Below are 26,243 nucleotides of genomic sequence, written 5' to 3' on the forward strand. Positions count from 1 at the left end.
TGATATCAAAGCATCAGCAGCAATTAGAGTGCAGATCGGATTGTTGCTATATCCACTTCAAAAAAGAAGCTTCATAACCGCAAATACATCATTGTTACATGATAATCGCAAATACATCATCGTTACATATGATCACAATATGGATTGCGATTAGGTATTTACATACCCTGGCAATTTTTCTTAATACAACTACTGGAAAGTCCATTTTCTAATAAGAGGCATAATATGTTCTAGGACAAAAGAAGTAACGAAGTAAGAGAACCAATCTATTGAATTCACAACCATCATCATCTTCTATCATGTCTTTATTTTCTTCCGATACAGTTTCTGGAATTGTGTTCTCCATTATCTTTGGGACAGAAGAATTGAAATCCGACAGTTTCACTGTTGATCTATATTTCACATTTGCTTTGAGAAACTGTTCTATTTCGGACATGCCTTTCACTTTGAAAGTTTCAGTCCATTAGCTGCTTCTTTGGCCATGAGATGACATGAATTCTCTGGTAGATGTCTTCTGCCGGTGCTTATTCTAAAGTGTCTCCACTAGATTAAGCTCCAAACTGGTTGACAATGAAGAGAAAGGCTATCGCTCCACATCCTCTGCCCGTTTTTTTCCAGTCCCTGTAGAATGGTACAGTCTGAATTAATTCACCGTAACATAGCTCTTTTATACTTCAATTCTAAAATATCCAACTCAACATGGGAGTTTTAGTTCATCTCACTATCTCAGGCTAGTGAAATAGTAAATATTGAGGAGTTTACTTAGCCAGAATATAAACTTCTTGGACGATCTTTATAGAAAATTTTGACCTAAAGTTTTTTTTTTCACACCCGAAATATGTATGCATGCTGCCCTAACGTTAAGGCTAGAAAAATAGACCAAGGGTTGGAACGTGCAAAGAGTGTCCCTTGCCTTCTCATGGAATACGATTCTACAATGTACATGGGAAAATAATTTCAGTTAGAAATGGCAAACACATGTTAAGGTAATTTTGGCTATTCACCAGCCAAAAGGGAAATACCAATATGCGAAACCATCAATAACCTTGTAAAAAATAAGAAAGTCGGTCTTCAAACACTTGCCTCATCAGAGGGACTAGGACCATGGTTCGTTGGCCACTTCATATCAGAAGCGAGAGCCTCACTTTAGAAGAAATTATGGACGGACTTATGGTATAACAGGATAATCCCCTGTAACCAATTCATTAAAACACAGAGCAAAAGTTTTTGGCTTCTTCTTTCAATGTCTGAGCAAGGGAATAGCTTATCAAAATACAAAGTAATCACTTGCTAGATCATTGAAAATTAATATTATATTGCACACGATCACTATAGTATACTGGCGAGTAAGCTCATACAAATTCAAATTTTAATAGTTAGGAATAGGTAACGAGGATCCATGAAGTGTTGGGGATTACACCAATACCAATCGGTTCCCCCACTACACAGATAACTTGTATGAACACACTTCAACTCCAGATGAATCTCAAATATCACAAACTACCTATACTAACATGCCCAACTCGCTAAACAACTATTAACAACAGATAATAATGTAAAGCAAAGCGTGCAAACCACAACACAAAGATTTACCGTGGTTCGCCAATGATGCCTACTTCCACAAGAGCTAGTTCTTTATAAAGTGGGAAGGAAGATTACAATCTCTCCTTTTCAGGTCTCTCACCTTACTAGATCACTCTTATCTCTACGGGTTGTATCTCAGTAAAGGTTATCTCTCTTTTGTTTTAGTCCGGATTCCAATCCTTCCTCGACTTGTTAGGTTAGGTTTTCCAAAACCTTGATTTTGGTTTTATCTCCAAAACCAAATTTCGCGAATCTTGTAAGAAAGCCCACAAAAAAAGACACGAGCGCGAAGCACGCCAATGTAATTGGAGATCGAAGGCGGTCGCCTCTATGAGCCCCTCGCCTAGTTCATCGAACCCCGAATGAAGTCGGAACCATCATCCGCGCCTGGCTCCCTCGATATTTCCAACGCCGAATTAAGCCGTTTCTCTCCAAATCTGTTTTCTCTCCTCATGTGAGGGATAACTCAACAATCTCCCCTCCCGAGCGGTGAGGGGGATACCTCCATGCAATTGCCAAATCAACAGAGGAGTGTCTTTGCCATTCCGCAATAGCACAACAAACATCAAACTTACCTTTCGGTAAGACTTTGGTCATCATATCCGACCGGTTCTTGTCGGTATGGATCTTCTCGATACACAAATGCTTGTCTTCGAAAGTACTTCTCTAATCCAATGATAACGCGTGTATGTGCTTGGATCTAGAATGAAAACTTCGGATTCTTGCTCAAGTGGATGGCCTGATCGCTATCACATAGAACTACAAACCTGTTTTACTTTTTTAGCCCTAGTTAATCGAAGAACCTCTTCATCCATAGCAACTCTTTGCAACACTGGCTGCAATATACTGGCGACTTCGTAGTGGAGAGGGCAACACACTTTTGCAACTTAGATTGCCAAGAAACCGCTCCCCCGCAAAAGTAACCCGGATAACCGGAGGTGGACTTCATCGAAGTCAACATCACCGCCATGTTCCGCATCGATCGTAGCCTTCAAGTAAGGGCTTACTTCCACCAAAGCACAAACATGATTTGGAAGTGCCTTTGAGATATCTCAATATCCACTTAACACCTTCCCAATGCTCTTTACCCGGATTTGATGAAATCGCTTACAACCCCAACGGCGAAAAGCAATATCCGGTCTAGTACACACCATGGCATACATCAAACCGCCCATGCGGATGCATAAGGAATCTTTTCCATCCGACTCTGCTCATGCTCACCCTTTTGGACACATCTCTTTGGTCATGCGGGAACCGGCCACCAAGCGGATAACCGACCGGCTTTGATCCATGTTGAATCTCTTCAACACCTTTCAATGTAGCTTTCTTGAAAGCCACAACTTCCCACTCTTTACGTCACGAGGTGATCCGCATCCCAAGTATCTGCTTTGCTTGACCCAAATCCTTCATCTCAAAGGACTTACTCAAGTCTTTCTTCACTTGGATATCTTGTTGATGTTTGGGCCAACTATCAACATATCATCCACATACAAATAATAAATAGACAATGAAATCCCCATATGGAAATCTCTCGAACAAACACACAATGATCTGGAAGCGGACTTCTTGTATCCTTGTTTAGCCATAAAGGAGTCAAACTTTATGTACCAATGTCTCGGTGCTTGCTTCAACCCATACAAGCTCTTTATCAGCTTGCATACTAGGTGCTCCTTGCCTTTGACCTCAAACCCCTCTGGTTGGTCCATGTAGACATCTTCTTCAAGGTCTCCATGAAGAAAAGCTGTCTTAACATCTAGTTGCTCAACCTCTAGGTTCATACTTGCGGCCATACCCAATACCACCCGGATAGAAGTCATCTTTACTACAGGAGAGAAGATCTCATCAAAGTCAATCCCTTTCCTTTGACCGAATCCCTTCACAACAAGGCAAGCTTTGTGCCTTGGGTGAGGATTGTTCTCTTCATGCTTGACTTTGTATATCCATTTATTCTTGAGAACTTTTCTCCCTGTGGGTTTCTCAACTAACTCATAAGTGTGATTCTTATGCAAAGAATCCATCTCGTCATGCATGGCCTTCAACCACTTTTTTTTGTCTGTACCTTCAAGTGCCTCTTGATAGTACATAGGTTCTCCACCATCCGATAGTAGCACGTACGTATGTGGTGGATACCTTGTTGAAGCTAGTCTCCCTCTGTCAGACCTCCTTGCCCCATCTACTGGTGCCTCAGGAGGTTGCACTTCTACTTGCTCTGGTGGTGGTTCATGCATCTCATCTGCATCTTCTATACCAATAGGTTCTATCCCATCATGAGCAATAGGATTCTCATCATGAGCTTCAAACTCATGGTTCTCTGCATTCTCAATGTCTTCGACGCGTTCCACGGTAGGAACTTACGGTTACAATCAACAAGATCATTGGTGAAAGCCTCAGAACTTCTCACCTCCTCAAAGTCTCCGCTATGGTTTGGTCTTCTAAGAACACAACATCTCGACTTCGATTACCTTCTTGTTAATCGGATCATAGAGTTTGTAACCAAACTTTTCATCTCCATAACCCAGAAAAATGCACCGCTTGGCTTTGTCATCAAGCTTGGATCTCTCATCCTTCCGGAATATGCACAAATGCCCCCGCGACCCAAATACCTCAAGTATCCATAATCAACATCTCTCGCCTGACCATACTCTCTCGGATAATCACTATTCGTAGGCTTTGCGGCGACAGGTTGATCACATGCACGGCCAGACGCATTGCTTCTACCCAAGAGCTTCTAGGTAGCTTAGAGTGAGATAGCATGCATCTCATCCTCTACAATGGTAATAGTGCGGTTCATTCTCTCTATTCCATTCATTGCGGTGTCTTGGGAACGGTGCGCTCATGACCGAATCCATGACTCTCGGCAATACTCTTCAAATGGCCCAATGTACTCACCCCCATTATCCGGCGAATACATTTCAACAACTTCCCAGCTCTCTTTCCACCATCTTTGTGGAATTTCTCAAACACGCCAAGTACTTCATCCTTGGTCTTCGACTATAGGCCCATATCTTTCTTGACGCATCATCAATGAATGTCAAGAAGTACGAAACTCCCCGGTGGGACTTTACTCTCATAGACCACATAAGTCTCAGTGCACTAGTTCAAGGGGCGATTTGTCCTTTACGTGGAGACGGGAATCTTTGGAAAGACACCCGTGTTGCTTTCCTACCAAACAATGAGTACATGTATTTAAATGTGTACCTTTAATGTCCGCGGCGCGGCCTTTTTGCTTAGCAAGAACTTCCATCCCTTTTATGCCCATGTGACCGCGGTCTCTTGTGCCACAGTTTCGGATGAAGCTTTCTTCTTACGCGATTCGGCTTCGCTTTACACAAACTAGCCTGTGTTTTGTAAAGAGAGCAAGTTTTCTTTCCTCTGGCTGCTGAATGGAACCTCTTTCGGTTTCCATACCCGTTACCAAACGAGTTTACAAAGCCATCGTCATCTAATTTCCCAAATTTAAATTAGGCTTAACCGTATGTCGGGGACATGTCTTACATCCTTGAGTGTCAAGGTGTAGCTGACATTGGTTTCTATATGAACATCTCCAATGCCTATAATCTTGAGGCCATCGTTACCCATCCTCACTTCACCATATTCACCACACCGTAGGTAGTGAAGAATCCCCCCAGTAATGGTGTGGCGTGATAGGATGCTCCTCAGATCTATCACCCACTCGTATCGACATGAGGTACTAAGGCAAAGACACACCACAATCTAACCTGATTCCCAGGTCGCCGACTAGTGCGGTAGTATCTCTACGCTGTTTTCCGTTCCTCGCACCATGTCTTCATGTACACGTTATTCTTCTCATCCCTCTTCGTGTTACGCACTCATATCCGAAGTGGCCTTTTGGGCACAATAGTAACATTGCCTCTCTCCCTTAGGAGTTCTAGCTTCACCCCTAGATTTACTTCATCATCACCTCTAGAACGAGATGGTTTTCTGTTTTGACCTCTCCCCGTTTCTCTGTGAAAAGGATCTCCGAGTGAGAAGAGCCGCTTCTTGCACTCCTTCTAGTCTCCTCATTCAACAAAGGCGTGGTAGCCATCTCCATGGTAACAATTCCATCCTTGGTCGCTCCATGTAGAAAACCGCTAATGTCTCCCAACTTTCGGGTAGAGAGCCTAATAGAAACAAAGCCTCAACTTCGCCTCCCAAATTGATCTTCATCAAATGCATCGATTGATGATATTCTCGTACTTCATTAAGATGCTCGGACATTGAAGAACCTTCTTGGTGCTTCGTGTTCGCAAACTTCTTAACGACTAGCACTTTGTTTCCACCCGACTTCCTCTCATAAAGGTCTTGAGTTTCTTCCATAGGTAGAAAGTTTGTAGTCTCTTAGGCCACATGGTGAAAGACACCGTCGTCAATCCACCGGCCGAATGTATCCAATCGCTTTTTACAAGCTTTTTCCACTCGGCCTCATCGGTCTTTTTCTCGGTTTTACTCCCTCATTCTCAATGGGAAGTGCCAAGTCCTTTGATATAGCAAGTCTTCCATCTTGGGCTTTCGGATGGTGTAGTTCTTCCTATTCGGACTCATCATAATGAAGTGTTCACGGAATGGTCCATCTCTACAAGTTATTTAACCTCAAATCTTCTCTCAGGAATTTCGTCAAACACCTTCTGACCAAGATTCGGATAACACCCTAGGCTATTCTAACCAAGGCTCTGATACCACTTGTTGGGGATTACACCAATACCAATCGGTTCACCCACTACACAGATAACTTGTATGAACACACTTCAACTCCAGATGAATCTCAAATATCACAAACTACCTATACTAACATGCCCAACTCGCTAAACAACTATTAACAACAGATAATAATGTAAAGCAGTAAAAGCAAACCACAACACAAAGATTTACCGTGGTTCGGCCAATGATGCCTACTTCCACAAGAGCTAGTTCTTTATAAAGTGGGAAGGAAGATTACAATCTCTCCTTTCAGTCTCTCACCTTACTAGATCACTCTTATCTCTCTACAGGGTTGTATCTCTGTAAATGTTATCTCTCTCTTTGTTTTAGTCTGGATTCCAATCCTTCTGACTTGTTAGGTTAGGTTTTCTAAAACCTTGATTTTGGTTTTTATCTCCAAAAACCAAATTTTGCGGGTACTGTAGCAAAGCCCACGGAAAAAGACACGGCGCGGCCGGCGCTCAATATCTTGGAGATCGGCTGGTCGCCCCCTATGGCCTTGAATTAGCCCTAGTCTCTTGGAACCACTGGCTGAAGTCAGCTTCATCTGGCCTTGGCCAGGCCTCGACATTTCCAACGCCGAATTCGCCCGTTTCTCTCCAGCTCTGTTTTCTCTCCTCATGTGAGGGATAACTCCAACATGAAGTATATGACATGTCAAAATGGTTATACCTCATTTCCAATACCACCCAGTCCCATTTGAGATTCAAAGCGTTTGATAATACCTGAAAAAAAGAATGAGATTTCAGCTTCGTTATATAAAAAACCCGTTCATTTTATAATTTAATTATATCCAGCATTTTTCTAGAAGTAATTAGACTATTATTAGATCTAGGATTCTTAGGAATTACTTCTTGAAAGCCAGAGCTATCAAGGAGCGGAGGGCTAATTACATAATCCTAATATATACAAATATGTGAACAGAAAACATTAAAGTTATACCACACTCTCTGAAGTCGATATGTTCTGTTGCTCCTAGACAATAATAAGGACATCTCTTGCTCTTCCATGGAACTGTGAATGGTTGAGCTAATCTAAATGAGGCACTTAAATCTCCTATCGACCTTGTTTCTAAAAAGTGAATACTACAAAGAAAGAACGCAGATTCAAGCTAGCCTCCTCCTTTCTCAAACAATTTGCTTGAAACAAGCACAACATAGAAGGATATATAGGCGTGAATGTCAACAACTAGCGGAGAATTTGAGGAAAGGAAATCATATCATTTTCAAACTTTCCAGTAATGCTTATAATCGACATAAATGTATAACACCATAATGGGCAGGAATCTCCAATGACGCGTCTCAAGAAAATTCGAGACTATCTGCCAGCACATATTGACGTGGCCGGCCTAGCTAGGCACGGTTTGGACACGGCCTAGACACAAATGGAATATGGAGCATTGTCGCGGGATTTTTGGTTAAAAATGATGTGTCCAAGTGTCCAACTCCTTGCACAAAATCAAGTCATAAGCATCTTATGGTTAGAATTTGCTTAAACAAAAACAAGGTTCGACGGAAGTATGTTGCTGGACATAGGAACTGGCATTGGATGTATAGATCGTCATGTAAATGAGTAGAGTATTTGGTTATTCCAATAAAGAGCAGATTATTCAAGGATGTGAAAATTTGATGACGGCAATACAAGTATACATCTAAATGGAATAACTATCTATAGTAGAAATAAAATCTTCACAACTACTGAATAAGATAGGATCTGGCAAGAGGGTCATGCGTTAACTTTGTCAACAATATTAGCACACATATTCACATATATAGCGTGCAAACTTTGGAGTTAGGAGAAGAAACTCTGTTTCTAGGGAAATTTAATGCAAAACAAACATGATGCCTAAAGTAATGATTCCATCTTTGACATAATCACATAGATGGATTATCTTAGGTGCATTGCACTGGCCTTATAGTTCCATCTGTGCTGAAGTTGCTGTAGGATTTTTATGATTATTTTTATTTTTTTGCTCTAGGAATTATTTGAGCTCATGCCTTTGCAACCAATATAGAGCGAGCCAATGCGGATTCGTTTTGTGCTTGTGTGTGTTTGTCAGTGTGTGAATGGCATAAATGATTTCCCTCAACGATTATCTGAATTGCCAACATTTGGAAATTCAGTCTGCACCTTTTGCCACAAGTAACCTGACCAACTATCTCACAAGTAGTCTTCTTAAATTAAAGCAACTCATTTGATTATGAAGCCTAATTCCATTTGTTTGGGAGGTGCTGCCAGTCAACTACTGGTTGAATCTTGAATATAACTTGAAAAAAATGCTCTGAACCGTTGTCTTCATGTTGGGATGCAGAATCCAAACCCTCTTTAGATAGAATCATTTAGGCCATTCCTTGTTCTTCTACTTGCATGTTATGGTATATACCACAAAGTTGCATTTTTGCATGTTAAATGTAGCGAATGAAGATAAGCACCCCTCAATTATTGATCATGGAGTATGGGGATTGTTTGTGTAGTTTTACCAACTGGCTGGCCCACTTCTACTTATCTGCCCTTATATGTTCAATTTTTTCCAGGCACAGATCATACATATAAATAGATAGATTTAGATGTAGTTCAGAATCGGTGGTGTAGTAGTTGTCACTTGTCAATTGTCGGTTTAACTGACTCGGGTGTTCCCCTGAAATCTCACCATGCAATTCAAGTTTGAATTTGTGTCTAACTTTGATAAGGTTTCGAGTTAAGATGGGCAGGTTAAATTATATATGTTCCGGCATAGGCCAATTTAGAAATTATTTTCGTCCCCTCAGTTTTTACACACGAGATTTTAGCCCGATTGGTTGGGTACCCCTCTTAGAGAAGTTGCAAGTTCGAATCCCATCAAGTATTGGTTGTGGTTTCTTCCTTGTGTAATTATGTGATGGGCCTTTAGGCCGTTCAATAGGCCAATTTAGTGACAAGGATGCCACTTATGATAGGTGGACCAATGAGCCGAAAGTAAGTCTTCATGGACAAGGTGGAAGCGGTTCGGTCTATTCAAATTGGTGACAAGGATGCAAGAGCGGACTAGGTTCTCTTTGGGGTTGATGAGCCTTCGTGCAAATGTAAGTTCGGGCTCGTGTCCCTCCGGGGGTTGATAAGCTTTCGGGCAATGTAAGTTCGGGCTCGTGCCACCTATGATAAATGGACCAAGGAGTGAAAGCAAGTCTTCATGGAGAAGGTAGAAGCAGTTGGGTGGCTCAAACTGGCGCGTCGGCGAGAGCCTTCAGGTTAGGTTCCCTTTGGGGTTGATGAGCCTTTGGGCAATGTAAGTTCGGGCTTGTGTCCCTCCGGGATTGATAAGCTTTCGGGCTAGGGTCCTTCGATGTAACCGGTGTGGGTCAGTCTTAACCCTCTAAATATTTGGAAAAAAAAACACAAACAAACTAGGCCAAACTAATAGTACTGAATTGAAACCTTATGTATAGTAGTAGTTTTACGTCCCAGTGGAATATGGCGAGTTTATGTCTTGGCCACAGCTAAAGTCCTACATGAAAAACTCTGAAATGGCCCAACCAGTGATGAATCCTCAAGGCTGTGATGATGAGAATGACTTGGGTCGGGTTAGCCCAAGCTGGAGAAGGTAGAGGCAGTTGGGTGGCTCAAACTGGCGCGTCGGCGAGAGCCTTCAGGTTAGGTTCCCTTTTAGCTTTTGGGCAATGTAAGTTCGGGCTCGTGTCCCTCCGGGATTGATAAGCTTTCGGTCTAGGGTCCTTCGATGTAACCAGTGTCGGTCAGCCTTAATCCTCTAAATATTTGGAAAAAAAAAAACAAACAAACTAGGCCAAACTAATAGCACTGAATTGAAACCTTATGTATAGTAGTAGTTTTACGTCCCAGTGGAATATGGCGAGTTTATGTCTTGGCCACAGCTAAAGTCCTACATGAAAAACTCTGAAATGGCCCAACCAGTGATGAATCCTCAAGGCTGTGATGATGAGAATGACTTGGGTCGGGTTAGCTCAAGCTCGATGGGCTAACACCCAATTTTTGTTGGTCCTGGACTAACATTTTAGATTCGTGGTCCGGGCTTGGTTTTATAAAATCAAACCCGACTTAGTTTCGGTTGGGCTCGGGTTAGAATATCAAATAATCAAAAACCCAAGCTCGTCAAATGCATATATATGTATATATATTTCATTCATTATATTATGTTATATTGTTTCCTTGTAAGGACTAGCAATCATGCACATGCTCTGCACGTGGTGAAAAAAAAATCTTATGAAAGCTTACGTGACACAGAGTGTTCTGCACGACTGTCTTTACCTTGGAAAAGTTTATTACTAAGAGAGGTAAACTAAGGTTAGACAAATAAGCAAAACTGAATGAGAAATCCATTGTACTTGGCACATAGAGTGAAATGTGTCAACTGTAATGTACTTTGAAACTAAAACCAAAACATACCCATTAACCGGTATGAAGTAAAGAAACACCCACAGAGTTTTTTTTTTTTGAACAACCAACAAATAACTACTTCCTTTATATCTTGAAGTTGGATATCAAACATACACAAAAGGACACACACTGGGAAAGAAAACTCTGGTCATTACAATACCTATGATCCACTTCAATACCTACTACTTCCTTACAGTTATCTAGAGCGTTGGTGTTGCGCCTATCATACTAAAAAGAAAGTGTTACTGATTGCACAAGGACACAATCTTAACTCTGGTCATTACAAAAACAATAACATGTCATCGACTACACCGCACGCCGTTTAGTGGTAAACCGGATCAATTCAAAAGGTATTTAGTTGGTGGCGATGAGAGCAATTAGCGCCATGAAGAGGATGTGTATACTTATTGCGAATGGCTTGGAGCCTCCCTCGTTGGCCACCCGAGGGAAGTGAGCCAACATCTTGGCACAATCCGAAGCCGTGATTAAGAGAAACCAGTGTGATGCTTCAGAGTTTCATCCCAAAAAGGGGTTTTGTTCAAGGTACAACGTGCAACATAGACTGCAGAAGCATCTACCAGTGATGAACAGTACCATATCAACTCATATTGAGTCAAGGCCAGCTCTGCCAAGAAGAATATCATGTTCTCCATCTCCTGATCAGACACAACAGCCTTTATATATCGCACAAGGAAGACATATGGTGTTGGGATTATTAATTAAGCTCCATTCAAGCTTTCCCAGAATCAACTTCTCTATTGCATGTATCTGCGCTCTGCCGTAGGCATTGTCTGCAATGCAAACAAAGTCATTAACCTCAAGTGCCCAAATCTCCTCAAATTTGCTTGCTATGAGCATGGCACTCATGCCTATTAACTGCAAAATCTTCCTTGAAACTGATCTCATGGAAAGGTATCGATCGACTATATGAACTGTATGATATAGAGTTTCAGGCATGAGTTCAAACTTGCTATGAACTTCAATTAACCATTCCATGGGAATATCCCTCATCTTCTCATTAATTTCATGCTGAGTATACATGTAGGCGTGAACTTCGGCTCGAATTCTCAGCAAGCTTGTAATAATTGTATATATCCTCTACATAGTCCACAGCTGCCAAGTGATTATCAGCATCTACTGCATCAATATCGATAATGGCATCCTTTGGCTTATTGGTTATACCACAAGCAACCTTGCTTCGAGCAGTTAGAACTGATGTAAGGGTATGAACCCTCTTCTTCTTCGACGGAGCTTCTATAGACTGTCTACGAATTTCTGATTTTTCTTCTTCAGTATCAGGACTAATCTCAATAACCTTCTCAGGCTTTGGCCTCACAGTAACATTCTTCAGAGCAACCTTCCTTACTGCAGCAACTTCTTTTCCAACAATAGGACCATCAACAACTACAACAATTTGTTTCTTATTGTTATTCTCAGTGATGGTCTCTTATGGTTTGGAAAGTATCTGTGCGCAGAAATTCCTCGTTACTGGGCAAGTAATTGGCTTTGCATCAATGCCTCTTCCATCAACACCTCTATTTGTTACATTTATGAGTGCTCATCGATTATTTCCTTCAACTGCACCAGCCTTGTGCTTTCCTCTACCTACAATTACTGCCCCTCCTCTGGGTTGGTTTGGAACAATAGGTCTTGAACCCATTTCTTTGTTTTCTTGTTCTTGAAATTGCTTCAGACCAAAACACCTCCAAAAGTTGAAATCACTGATGATATTAGAATCTGTAGACGGGAACCACCGCCTTCTTCAGAACTTGAATTCGCCACCTTCTTTTCTATTCTCCACTTCTCTCTTTCTCTCTCTCTCTCTCTGCAAATAACGGTTCTTGTTCTTTGCAGTTGTTAAATTGAATGAAAGATGTATACTCACAGAGTTGCCGACTGGGCTACATCGTTTAACTGTCAATTTTCTGTAGAACGAATAATAACTCTTTTAAAATTTAATCAACATAACAACTCAATCAGATGTTGAATGTTTAGTTTACCTCTAACTGCATCCATGAATGATCTTCTGAACCCAAAAATTTCAAGTTTCCTAATTCATACCAAGAAATTCCAACTTTCAAAGAACATCAAAATGTTATAGTAATACCATAGGATTATGAGTAGTACACAATCGATTAAAATTTATTATATCACTACCATGCCATGAAACCGTAGATCAGGGGAGAGCCGTAGATGTAGGAACCGTTATTTTCAGAATCAATATTTCTACAAATCGCGAACACCACGCGCAGCGGAATTAATGGGTGTCCACGATTTGTGATTGGAGAACATACCTTTTCAGATCCGGTTTTGATAACTCTGAGAATCCAAGCTTTATGAATCTGAAATCAACCTCTTGATCTTCTGTTGTATTCCTTTAGAATAGATTGGACGTTGTGTGGACAATGATCTACCAACCCCCTTCTTTCTCCCAAGATCATAAACGAATTCAGATCTACTTTTCTTGCCTTTTTTTCTAATATAATGAATAGTGAATTTCGGCCAGAGAGAAAGAGTATTCTATTTATAGGCTACAACAAGGACCATGAGGAGAAATTAGGGTTGGGCCTCTTGATGGGCTTGGGCTTCCCATGTTCTCCTCGAACACACGACCCAAGTCCGTCAACAAATGGCTTATTCCACTAAAGGCCATTATTGTACTGCCGCCCTAATCCCAAATTACATGTCAGCGTTTATGGGCTCCATATTATATGCTCGTTGATCTCTCCGTGTTTAAGATATCGAATGTCCGTTGATTAAGTCAAGTTACTGACAACTACATTAATCAACTTCTTATGTCCTTGAGTAGTACCACTTAACCTCATTGTCATGTCAGAATAAATCCACCTGCAGGGTTTACATGACAATCTTTTTGAGCTCCTCAAGGGGACATCATCAACCCGACTTCTTGCGGGACACGGATTCCTTCTATAATCAACAGCACACCTTACATACAATGTCATTACCCAATCCATCGAGTTTGTTGATTCACAAATGAATCTCACTCATTAATGATTTAAAGTAATGTATAATGCATGTAAGTGTCCGTTATTATATCCGGATTAGAAGGACAAGCATCCATAATAACAGAGGCGTTTGTTCTCTTATATAGTCAGTATAAGGAGAAACAACCTCACTAGGTCCTGTTCAATACACACAAAGTGTACTAGTGTAATCTTATAGTCAAGATAGACTAATACCAGATTATACTACAACTGTACCAATGGTTTGTCCAAATCCATCTAGGTTGTGAACGATTACTTATACTTTATAAGGTACTGATGATATGATCTTCTGTGTGTTCACACCATATCATCTACAACATAAAGTATTAGACATATGCATATAACTAATAACATATATAATATGCATAACATTTGCCCATATGATTCTCATTCAAAATATAAATAATTAGAGTTAATACAAAAGTAATGCTTTTAGTATATAACCCTATCAGTAGAGGCAATCGCGGTAGCAGTTGTGAGAAACCCACTTTTCACGGTTTGCTGCAAAGTAATTATTGACACAGATGTCTAAGAAAAAATATATGAATTCTAAACTTATTCATTGCCACAGTTACTTCGAAAAGATAAAAGTAAACAGACATACCTTAACAACCTCTGAGATTCTAGCATGATAATGCAAACGCCCAGTCCCTTTTAGATGTGTGAAAGAACCTAAGAAGAAAAACAATCTGATTACAAATAACTTTCTAAGAATTTACTTAAAAAATAATCCCACAAAGAATTCAATTTCAACACATAATTTACTTTAGTTCTCAATCAATAAAAAAAAATAACATAAACAAAGGGAAAAAAGGAACGAAAAACAAAGGAGAACTTACCATGTAAGTAGTCAACGTCTCATATCTTAATTGACAACCAGTCCTGTGAATACTTGGGAGCAACTATGAGAAGTGTCACTAAATGTGCCGAGGCCGGTAACAGTATCCTCTGGCTTCACTATATTAGAAAGATCTTGGACAGCTAAACTGCAATGAGAAGACTTAAGTTAGCCACATCAAATCTTGATACAAACTGCCCTACATCAACACAGAGAGAAGACATGCAATAGATTCGGGATGCAATAAAAATTTCAAGAATAACTCAGAGTCCAGACTGGAGTTTTCATTGTAAATGAGGCTTCTGCCTAGGAAAGTGATCATACCTTCCACCTTGATTTATGTTAATTGTATTAAGTTGAATGCGGATAGTGTTATACTCAGCAACACGTATTTGGCACAAATCATGCCGGTTAGAAAAGGTTATGCCTCATACATGTATGAAAATATGCATGAAAAAATACAGAGAGATTAAAAACTAATTAAAGAGAGTAAAAACAATACATCCAAAATTGTTGTGGGAAAGGCCCCACTACATGGCTAAATTATCACAGCATACACACAAATACTCAAATTACAAAACCCATGAAATCCCCAAATACCAATAGCCATTTTCAGATACCTCTACTAACCTTCATCGTAGTTTGATCATCATATGCAGAATTTGTTCATTGCAATGAGCTTTGATATCTCTAATCCTCATGCTTCTCTAATTCTTTTGGAAAATCACGGATTTAACAAACTCAAAACTAAAGGAAGAAAACGTAAGCAATCAAATAAAATTTGTAAGAACATATGCCGAAGAAACAGATTTTCGTCGCCTCGTTTTTGTTTAAACAGCGAAAGGGTTTTGTAGATAGAACCCCGAGTATTTCAAGAGTAAGAAAAACAATCTGACTACAAATAACTTTCTAAGAATTGGATTTCAATTTCGCTAAACAACTAAAAAGGGATCTGAAAGAGATGAAGACAAATCTATGAATAAAAATATAACAGTGTCTCACCTCCTCCATGGCGAAAAAAACATACACACACACGCACACACACAAATAAGATTAAGATTATGTACCTGCACTAGTTCATTACGATACCAGTATCAGATAAAAAGATGTGCATGGACTGGAAACCAATAAGTATATACTTGTAATCCATAGGGATTACCTTTTCTTATCCTTTTTTGGAGTCATTGCGAAGCGACAAAGTCATGTTGTTAAGCTTCTAAGAAAAGTCAGAAAAGGAACAACCTTTTATCACCCATTTTCTTATTGCCATGGATAAATCTAGCAAATATACAACTACACAGGATCAATATTTAGATGAAAATTAAAATTTGATTAAGACAAACCTGCGGAGAAGCAGAGGACTTTTCTTCAATAGAAGGTTTAGATAAGCTGAAATTGTTCTGAAATGCCCTGAAAGCTCGCTTTACAATATCCTCATTTCCCATTTTCTCCACAATAAAAGATCTTCTTGTTGAGGCAGGAACAACGAAATCAGATTTTGTGGGTTCCAAACAAAACGACATATGCAGTGAGTTAGGCGAGGGTGCCTTCTTTTTAACAGCCGGTATAGTATTCTTCTTTATTACAGATGGACCAATTTCCTTCATGGTTTAAAGCTTGGATGCTGATATACTGGGGGACGCTGGTGCAGGCTTTGATGCTCTTGGGAGAGAAGTATGTGTTATTTTCTTTGTAGGATTCGCTGGTTTCTTCTTTGTGTTTTCCGTACTCTTGTCCTTAGAATGTAGAATTTTCTAATAAGTTCATTTTCAAAGAAAATTTTAGTTAATTTCTCACTATGTATGTACTGATAGATAAGCTGGAAAACATATTGTGAAGAAGAGTTTTGGCATTTCACCTTTTGGGCTTCCCTCTGTGGCTTTGATTTAGAATCCTCCGACTTATTCTCTTGGACATGGCCTGTCTAATTATCCAGCTGGTGCGACTGTTGTAATGGATCTAGTGATCCAATCACATGCTTCTGTGCTTTAGTATGGCTTGTCTCATTGTACAGATGTGGATGTTCTAATGAATGTTGTGATCCAATCAGTTGCTTCTCTTCCTGAGCATAGCTTGTCTCTATGTCCAACTGCTGTAATAGATCTAGTGATCCAATAACATGCTTCTGTTCAGTGTGGCTTGTCTCATTGCACAGCTGTGAATGCTCTAATGGATCTTGTGCTTTGATTAGGTGCTTTTCTTCTTGAGTGCAGCTTGTCTCTATGTCAAACTGCTGTGGATGTTGTAATGGATCTAAAGATCTAATTAGATGGTTCTCTTGTACTAAAACATTCATATGTTCTGATTGTACTGGAAAACCTACATAACTGAAGTCTTCATTTGTTGAATTGAACTCTACTTCCAGTTGAGCCTGTGGTTCAACATACTTGATTTTCATCTAAAACCAAGATGCTCCCTCAAATTCACTTGACTTTGGACTATCTAGTAAGTCATCCCCTTCTTCAACCCCTCCATAGATGAGCCTTGACGATTGACACCGCCCTATCCCGGTTTGGCTCCTCAGTTAAAGTGCTATAGGTCGTTGCCAACGAGTTTTTATCTGGCTCCATTGAGCAAGTAATTCCATTGATTCCCAATGTACTGAATTCAACTTTCGTGCCATAATCATTAATTGTTAATGGAATTTTTCTTACCGAGAGTATCCAATCTGAATAAATCTTCTCTCATCCTCCTCGCTTTCTTCCATGATCTCCACCTTCGAAAGCAAAGAATCTTCTTGTAATGGGCTTCAAAGTAAGCTTAATTTTTTCATAGCTACTAATCTAGGGGTTGAACACTTCTCAACTTCTTCCAAGTACTTGTTCTGCGAAAACGACGACCATCTTTCCCAAGATAATAAATCATTCTCAAATCTTCCGAATGAAATTGACTGCTTGAATCTAGGATCAGAGGCAATTGGTTTTTCTATCTGTTTATATCATTTTCAGTGCAAAACCCATGAACAATTTTCAAAAACAATGAGCATCATCTAAAAATTCAATTGAGAATCACAATATAAGAATTCAACAATCATGAACCAAAACTCATGCAGGTAGTATGAAAAATGAAGAAAGTTCAGACAATAATACTGAGATCAAATTAAACAAAGGGTATTGCAGATATCATAAAAAGGAGATATAGGTTTACCTCAAATTCATTCCTGAGAGTCTCTGCCATCATTTCGCCCATAATTCGTCCAAATCAAGTTTCAAGAGTTATTACTCTAATGCAGAAAAGAGAGTGAAGACTTTGTGCTCAACATGGGCTACCAGTCCACTTGCTAGTCCAAGTGAAGAAGATTAGAATGCAGACAAAACAAAGAGATATAACCAATTAAGAAGTAGATGAATAAGGAAGGAGAGCATGTGCTTTGGTCTGAATTAATATAAATTCCATAAAACAGCAGAAATTTTTATAAAACAAAACAATTGATGAAGTTGGCAGTAAATGTCACCTAAATCTGCGTTTATGTCTCTAGCAATTTCGCAATGAGGATGTTAGTAATTGGCGCTAAAGAAATGTAAAAAAAAATGCATAAAAAATATTTTCAACTGAAAGGAAAAATCTATTTATTAAAATGTTCGAATTTAGCAGTTTTAGCCAACAACGTAGAAAAACTAAAAGCATCAATCTTAATGTGTCAAAACAGAAACAACAAAACCAAAAAATAGACAAAGAGTGCAGTAAATGTCACCTAAATATGCATTTATGTCTCTAGCAATTCGCAATGAGGATGTTAGTTGTTGGCGTTAAAGAAAATGCATAAATAGATATCTGCAGGCTGGTTCATATCTAACCAATCACTTATATCTAGGTCATCTGCTGGTAATTTTCCTCCAACATTCCATGTCCCTACACAAATTCTTGAATAAAAAATACACCGACGATCAGAAAAATAGGGCCACCCAGGTCCTAACTCCATGATCTTCTTATATAATTTCGATAATATTGATTCAGGGAAAAACACACTAACAACAAATATTCCAACATAGTGTAAAAAGGCACAGTTTTACAACAGAGGATGAAAAAGCATGCTTGAGTTCTTTGCTATTGATATATTGATCTCGAAGGGTCTCTGAATTTCACCGTCTTAACTTGGGAATAGTCTCAGAGAATATCCCTGCAGAGTAATGCCCGGAAGTTAATCAATAGAATAACATGTCTAATTGGAACTTTTAGCAGTAATAATAAATAATATGAAAGCTGAATAAAAAAAGATATTGATCACTTCAAACTACACAACTAAATTGGTGTTTTCAATTAAAAACTACCAAATGAAGCAAAAAAGAAACATAATAAAGGAGCAACACCAAGATAGCTACTCAAACTGGTAATAGTTAACAACGGTGAAATAATGATAACTAATCATTTTACGTAAGCCATATGTGACTAACTGAATATTTCAAAATTCTCCATATAAGGCTTTGATAACTTCATTCATAACTCATAAGTAGTTCCATTTTACTAAAACTATACCACAAGACTCTTGAATATAATAACTTCTTCGATAAAAAAACTACAAGGAATAAAAAACATGTCCTTGCACATATACAATGACACTTCAAAAGGAAAAGGCGAAAAATCCATGTGACTTCCAAAGCTGATATTCTTTTATCATTCTCAAATCTCAATCACTTTAATGAGGTGGAAGCTTTAATGGAAAAGGGAATCCATCAAAGTGTCTACACTTTTTAAGAGTATAGATGTAAAGGTGAACCTCTAGGAACATAAGGCCTCGTTTTTTTTATGAATAAATTTATTTTTCAAGATAGAATAACATTTCCAATAAATGAGACTAAAAATGAATCGACTTTGAGTTATAAAACAAATTACCATTAGATTCAAAGCCAACTTCACCTTCCTTGTTGTAATTCAAGCCCCGACTTCCCAAGAATGAACTTCTCACTACACCCACCAATTTCGCCAAAAAAAAACACATATAACTGGGCTGAAATTTCAACTAAAGTTAAGAAACTATTCCTGATAACACTACGGGTATTGTTGAATGTGTTAAAGTAGTCCATTCTCACCTTCAAAATGCATGAACCCTCTTCACATATGTTAAAACCATAAATACCTTTTTCCAACCTCCTTACTAACTCCTAATATGTTTCTCCTAATGAAGAAGTTTGTCGATCTTGAGTCATTTGAGCTTCAGGGTACTAGGCCATAACCTAAATGCAGAAAATTTGGAAACAAATCAACAATAAAAAAAAAAAAAACACACACACACACACACACACACACACACACACACACACACACACAACAACACACACAGGGCATCAACAACAACATACAACATATGGTATATCATTATTCACTGTGTCCCCTCACTTAGTAGCTTACCATACTTGCTTCAAAATGAAAGGATAACAACCTCTTTAGTGTGTCCCAATCATTCCTGAGCACAAAGAAAACCATCAGCAAAGCAATCGGCTTGCTAGAGACATCGATTCCATATTTAATGTCATTGATTTTTATAAAGAGAGAGATGAACACATAATTATAGGATGAGAAGGAGATAAAGAGAGGGGTCTTCCTCCGTGACACTTTCTTCTCCGAGCTCTTCTCTAATGGTTTTTTGGTTACACTCATATTACACTCAATTTTTTGGTTATTTTTTATTTTCTTTTGTATTACAGGGAAAAACCCAAAATTAAAAGAATGAGAGTAGTAGTTTAATTGTGAGAAAAAAAAATTATGAGAAACAAAAGAGATGGGAGAGAAGGGAAAAGAATCGGTTCGTATTCTCTGATTAGACTTTTTCTTTTCTTAACCTCATATTAAATAACTCAATTATTGCTAATTAAATGGCATTTATAATAAGGCGTACATTGAGAATGGCGTGGATTTGGTTTTCTAATATACTGCTACATCAAAAGACTGATTGCTCCTATTTAAAGGTGTTAAGTAATATTTTTATTTAAGGACAATATCGGTATTGAAAATTTATAAATGCATAAAAAGACAAAGTAGTCTTCATTAATAAATATTTAGGTATCTGATTTTATTATTCATATTATGCGTCATAAAAAGACCCGGATGAATTTAAGAGACCACGATCATTATAGGCTATACTACTAGTAGAGATTTATTCTTGTCAAAAATAAAGTTGAGAATATCAATTTAAGAGAGAATAATTGAATCAATCATGTTAGTTTTCATTTCAAATAATCAAATCCCTTTGATTTCAAATTCCTTTGATTTGGTTAGAATATTGAATTTCGGTGTTATTTATCTATTAATTTATTTATTTAACAGTGAAAAGACGTTGAGTTATTCACTGTTTAACATTGAAACCCGAGAAACTTGACCAACCCGATCCAACCTGAGTTAGGCTTGGACTGAAAATTTAAGGACTGACTAGAACTTGGTCCTGGACTCGGGTTGAAACATTTGAAACTCGGATTGGGCTTGGGTTAAGCCTCAACCTGACCCAACCCGCCCTAGTTCCACCACTAAGAATGAGGGAGTGCATAGCAGTGAGTGTTGGGTGTACGTGAAGGTTAACATGGGCGGATTCATTCTTGGTCGTAAGGTTTGCATTCTTGATCATGCTTGTTACTCAAGCCTTGCAATCCAACTCAAAGACATGTTTGATAGGTTTTACTAATTATGACAGGTAAGTTAGTTTAGATTTTTACTTTTTTGGGACTTGTCACCTTTGTCTATATGATTTGAAGGTTGTTAGTGGTTTTCAGGTTAACACAGTTTGTCGTGGTTGCGATTGTTTCAGATTGAGTCCGACTTTTCCTTGTTTTATAAAAACTTATAAAACAAGAATATCAGTGGAGGATTGTTGGTGACATAGTACAAAATATCCCGATATATCGCGATATTTGGGGATATCTATCCAGATTTCAGAGAAAGATATATAAATATCACGATATGTTCAGAGATATATACGATTGCAAATATCGGCGATATTTACAATATTTTGGGATATTTGGAGATATTTGGCGATATTTTGTGTATATAACAGTTTTATTTAATATTTACTATTATATTTTAAATAAATATAAATAATGTATCATGATATATCAAGAAATATCCACAATATCCACGATATTTGTCAATATTTTGGATATATCTACGATATTTGCATGTAAAACAATGTCAAATATCCCCAAAGAAAGGGATATATCCACGATACATATCCAAAAATTGAATATCGATAAATACCCATATCCTGATATTTTGTACTATGGTTGGTGATGTACCATGGATGTAAGTGCTTCATTCTCATTCACTAATGCTAAAAGCCCCACTGTTCCAGGCTTACGCAGTTTAAATTCCTAAGCCCGCTCCAGATCTAATGGGCCTAAAATGCTGGATCCAGTCTAGCCTGTCCTGATTAAGTTTAAGGCCTGCACAGAATGGTCATAAGCAATGGGCTGACTACAGATTAATGGGCTTGAAATTTTAAAATCGTGAACCCGGCCAATTTAGAATAATGGGCTTTTGACCCGTTTGCTATGAAAGAAAAGACCATACGAAGCCTTTCTCCGTACAAGATATGAGAGATTTGTACAAATTCTTCTAGCGTACTTGGAAAACTAAAACAGAATAGAAAATATAGAGAGTGTCTCTACCCAAACACACCAATGGTTTCATTAGAGAGGTTGTTGTGACGAATTGTTGAGAATGTACTGCAAAGGCTGCTTATGTATCTAAATCATTATCCGGAATCAAGTCTCTCAAATGAACGTAATTCTTTTTGGAAATGAAATGAGATATTTATAGGTGAGTAATAAACGAGATTTCTTTTTGCTTAAGAAATGTAATTTCCATAATATCTAGATCTTAATTTCTTTTAAAATCTTATTAAAATCTTTATATAGAAAGATATCTTGCTTTGTTTGTATTTATACCAAAATCTGTCATATCAAGATGAGTGGGCCGATTATGCTAGCCATACAAGAGGGCAATAAAAGTCGGCCAACTTAGTTGGCAAAAAAAATAGGCAGCCAGTTTAGTTGGCAATAAAAGTAAGCCAGTTTAGTTAGCCAACTCGGTTGGCAATAAAAATAGGCCAGCTTAATGGGCAATGCGAATCGGTCGTCGCATTCGTAGGCGGTGTCAGTGTGCCATATTTGGTACCCAACCAGGGTGCTAAAAAATTGTGTTGAATATGGAGACTAGCACAAAATTTGTGTATTCTACATCAAACTGTTTTCCGTTGTCTGATATTAGCTCAACAAGGATACCAAAACGACATACTATATCCTTCCATAGAAACTGCTTGACGTCGGAAGCTTGTATGTGCACTAAGGGTTGTAATTCCGCCATTTGATAAAGTAATTCGTAGCAACTAGCAAAAATCGAACATTCCCCGGAGCCCTAGGAAGGGGTCCTATGATGTCTAACCCCCATTTCGCAAATGGCCAAGGGGAGAAAATTTGATACAGCTAAGTTGCTGGAAAAGTACCCATGTGGTAATGTTTTTTGGCAAGGGATACATGTCTCGGAAATGTGTTTCACATCTAACTACATGCAAGGCCACCAGTATCCCTGTGTCATTGCTTTATGTGCCAAGCTTCGACCACCCGAGTGATTACCGCATATCCCTGCATGGACTTCTTATAGCACTGCTAGTCCTTCCTGTGTCGTGAGTTACCTTAGCATGGGAGACAACAAATTGCCTTTTCTATATAGTTGTAGAGTTCTATCAGATGAGGATTTCAGTATAAACTTCCATGCATCTCATTTGATGATCTCCGCGATCTTGGGATCTGATGGAATTATGTCATTGCTTAGAAATGCAATAAACGGTGTTCTCCAATCATCTAGATTTGTTGCACCAACTGGTAAGGTGAAGGTCCTTAGATTTTCTGGTAACTCATCGTAGTCGATCATCTTGATCTTTATTAGCAAGTATAGGGAGGAAGTTTGTGTCATTATCTTGAGGAATCATATTTCTATCTTCCTGACATGTTTCGGAGTTAAGTTGGTCTTGTAACGGAGTGTTGTACCTCTTTTCCCTTATGTTGACAACATTAACACTTGCTTGTAATGGTTTCTGTAGGGGTAATTTTCCGTCAGTGTCCTAAAGACATGTGGTGGAGTGAGATTACACCGAATGATCATTATTAGAAAGAGAATGGAGCATAAGATAATGGCTCTGGAACTGATTTGGTCAGTTTTGGTCAATTCCTATGAGTTCAGGACAGTTCCTTTAGTTAGACTAGTCAGTTTCGCGAAGTAGTTCGGGAACTGGGCAGGTCAGTTCCGGAATTGGTCCAAAACTGGATGACGACCTTGTACAGCTATATTTCAGCATTAGAAGGACTCTTGGACGTGTTTAGAATAGGTGTTCCATTTATAGCAGACTTCTAGGTCTAAAGGTTTATTATGGAAACCTAGTCCAACTATGTCTCCTTCTATGTGATAACTTTTATTCTGATGTTGATCCTATCTTGACAAGAAAATAGGAAACCCTAGCTAGAGGATGGTTTCTTGGTAGCCAAGGAAACCTTATTCTAGGGCCTTCCATAAGTCACTATATATAAGAGGCAGCAGTATGGGAATAGAGGAGGGATCCCTAATGGCCAAGATATAGAGGCGGCTCTCTGGAGGCCGACTTTTGGTCATCTCTTCTTCCCCACTCAGTATGCTATTCATCCCCATAAAGAACTACAACAGACTTGATTCCTGAAAGAGGATACATAGGCAGCCACTTCGTGGTTCAGTCCATATTATCAAACACTCCTATTAGTTTCGGGAGATACACTTTGAACTAGAACACGGTGTGAAGACATCAGCAGCAGATTGTGGGATACTCGGAAAATCCCATACATCTTATGGCGCCGTCTATGGGGACAAGAAGATATTTGTGATTTTCTTTTTTAAAGCGTTGAATCAAGCATTTCTCATAGAAAAAATAAGATGAGTTGTTTTCTCACTACTCATGCTTTTCTTACTGTGATTTTCCTACATATGTGACGGCGGGTTTCAAGATAGCCAAGGTCACACTTTTATTGGTTTTGCTGGACGATGCATTTTCAAAGCAGCCAACAAGAAGCCACTTTTTCTTGCTCTTATTACTGTTTCGGGTTCTGCGTTAAGGCTACATCGACTCGTTGTGGTATTCTTGGAGGAGCTTTCATTGTTATGGTTTTCTATATGTGACGGCGGGTTCTGAGACATCCAAGGTCACACTTTTGTTTGCGCAAATGCTTTCGTTTGCTATGTATCTATCGGTGTTGCAAAGGAGCAAGGCGTTTATTTCTTTTAGTAATTAACAAAGAAAACACGTACTGGAGGTAAGCTTATTCGCTTTCTTTAGGAGGTAGTTTGGTGGTGGACGCTGATAATCCAGCCACATCTTCTTGCTATTAGTTGGTATAACTGAGCATAAGATTTAAATTCTTGATGTGAGTAGCCAGGAATTTGTATGCTTGATTTAAATATGCTTTGTCAGATCCCAACGTAAAAAATGATTGTGATCGGAAATTCCAAATCTTGCTGGATGAAGTTTCACCTTTTTGTTATCTTTGGTGCTGCTTTAGATCTGCTTAGGTTTATTAACCTTGATCTACATAAATTTCTATGTTACATCGTGTATTCGTATTAAAGACGATCACAAATCTTTGAAATTACATGGCGATCATGGTCATAAGTAAGAAGTTTGTCTTATCAATATGGAAGTCGGGGCCATCTAAGTGTTACGCTGGCAGTGGTCGTTCACCCACTTCCAATCTTAGAGACGTCTTCATGTTAATGTTCGGTGGGGGACTTGTGCAGTCCAGCCATACCTATATGATACATCAATCTGGTAAAAGTGACTCGTCAGCCATCGAGGGGTTTAACACTTGATTGGTTTAAAGTCGAAAGAGAGAGAGAGACCTTTCGGTTGGTTCAATTCTTGAGTAAAAGTATCGAGTTGATTTACTTGAGGAAGCCCGGTTCGTGTCTTCTTCTTTTGTGAACAAACCCTGCTTGTGGTAATGCTCGAGAATGGAGTGGAAATGGAAGTGAGCCTTTCCTAACCTCATGGTTTGTACAACCTGGTGATGAAGGTGGCATGTGCTGAAGAAGCCTGCCAAGATTTTCATGTATAAGAGATGATTGAGTGGTACTACCACACAGGGGGGTGGTTGCTAGATCACTGCCTATCCTGCGGTAACTCAAGTTCTATCCAATGTTTGGTGGGGGACCGGTGCAGTCCAGACACGTGATATTTTCTTAATTGGAGTAAGTTGAGATAAGTTTTGGTATTTTGGCCATAACTTTGGCTACGGTTGTCAGAATCATGCGTGTAACCCCAATTTGGAAAGATCTTGGCGACGCGCACACTGTCATTTAAGCGAAGCTCTATGAACGTCGTTTTCGAGGTCAAAATCCACTATTTTCCCTTCCAAATTCATCATTTTTAGATCTTTACCATTTTGGAAGTAAATCTGAGTCCGATTTAGGCTAGATTTTTGGTAAATTACTTCTGTTATTATCTAGTTCATTAGCTCTCAACAACATGAAAAATCAAAATATGATAGCATTCATGAGATTGAGCTCGTGGTTGAAGTCGTCTTTTCTGATCGGAAAATGTTTCTACCAGTTTCAGAGATGTATTGACTTTCTAGCTCTATGCTACACCGGGGTGGTTGTTCGACCACTTCCAATTCTGGCAAGGGACAAATTCTTCTCGTTGCTAGGATGTTATGACCCATGAAAATCAATGCACAAAATAGATAGATGTCTGTTGGGCATGTGATGATGGAGAT

The 26,243-nt window shown here is 38.9% G+C and overlaps 2 long non-coding RNA genes and 2 pseudogenes across 4 annotated transcripts; all 4 read right to left on the reverse strand.

Moving 5' to 3' along the window:
- Positions 1–7,524, reverse strand: LOC147479351 (uncharacterized). Its single transcript, XR_015206563.1, has 3 exons — positions 7,228–7,524; positions 6,958–7,010; positions 1–621 (listed from the first exon to the last, which is right to left on the reverse strand). It is a non-coding gene; the product is annotated as an uncharacterized LOC147479351 (long non-coding RNA).
- Positions 7,525–11,162: 3,638 nt separating this feature from the next.
- LOC147479352 (G2/mitotic-specific cyclin-1 pseudogene) lies at positions 11,163–12,871 on the reverse strand (annotated as a pseudogene). Its single transcript, XR_015204607.1, has 3 exons — positions 12,835–12,871; positions 12,678–12,727; positions 11,163–12,602 (listed from the first exon to the last, which is right to left on the reverse strand). The product of XR_015204607.1 is annotated as a G2/mitotic-specific cyclin-1 pseudogene (transcript).
- A 1,044-nt stretch (positions 12,872–13,915) lies between these two features.
- Positions 13,916–15,150, reverse strand: LOC147479353 (uncharacterized). Its single transcript, XR_015204608.1, has 3 exons — positions 14,522–15,150; positions 14,287–14,354; positions 13,916–14,183 (listed from the first exon to the last, which is right to left on the reverse strand). It is a non-coding gene; the product is annotated as an uncharacterized LOC147479353 (long non-coding RNA).
- A 598-nt stretch (positions 15,151–15,748) lies between these two features.
- On the reverse strand, positions 15,749–17,898 carry LOC147479354 (uncharacterized; annotated as a pseudogene). Its single transcript, XR_015205398.1, has 4 exons — positions 17,668–17,898; positions 17,175–17,449; positions 16,908–16,918; positions 15,749–16,121 (listed from the first exon to the last, which is right to left on the reverse strand). The product of XR_015205398.1 is annotated as an uncharacterized LOC147479354 (transcript).
- Positions 17,899–26,243: the final 8,345 nt, after the last annotated feature.

This window comes from Coptis chinensis, chromosome 8 (genome assembly GCF_015680905.1).
Source record: "Coptis chinensis isolate HL-2020 chromosome 8, ASM1568090v1, whole genome shotgun sequence".
Classification (NCBI taxonomy): domain Eukaryota; kingdom Viridiplantae; phylum Streptophyta; class Magnoliopsida; order Ranunculales; family Ranunculaceae; genus Coptis; species Coptis chinensis.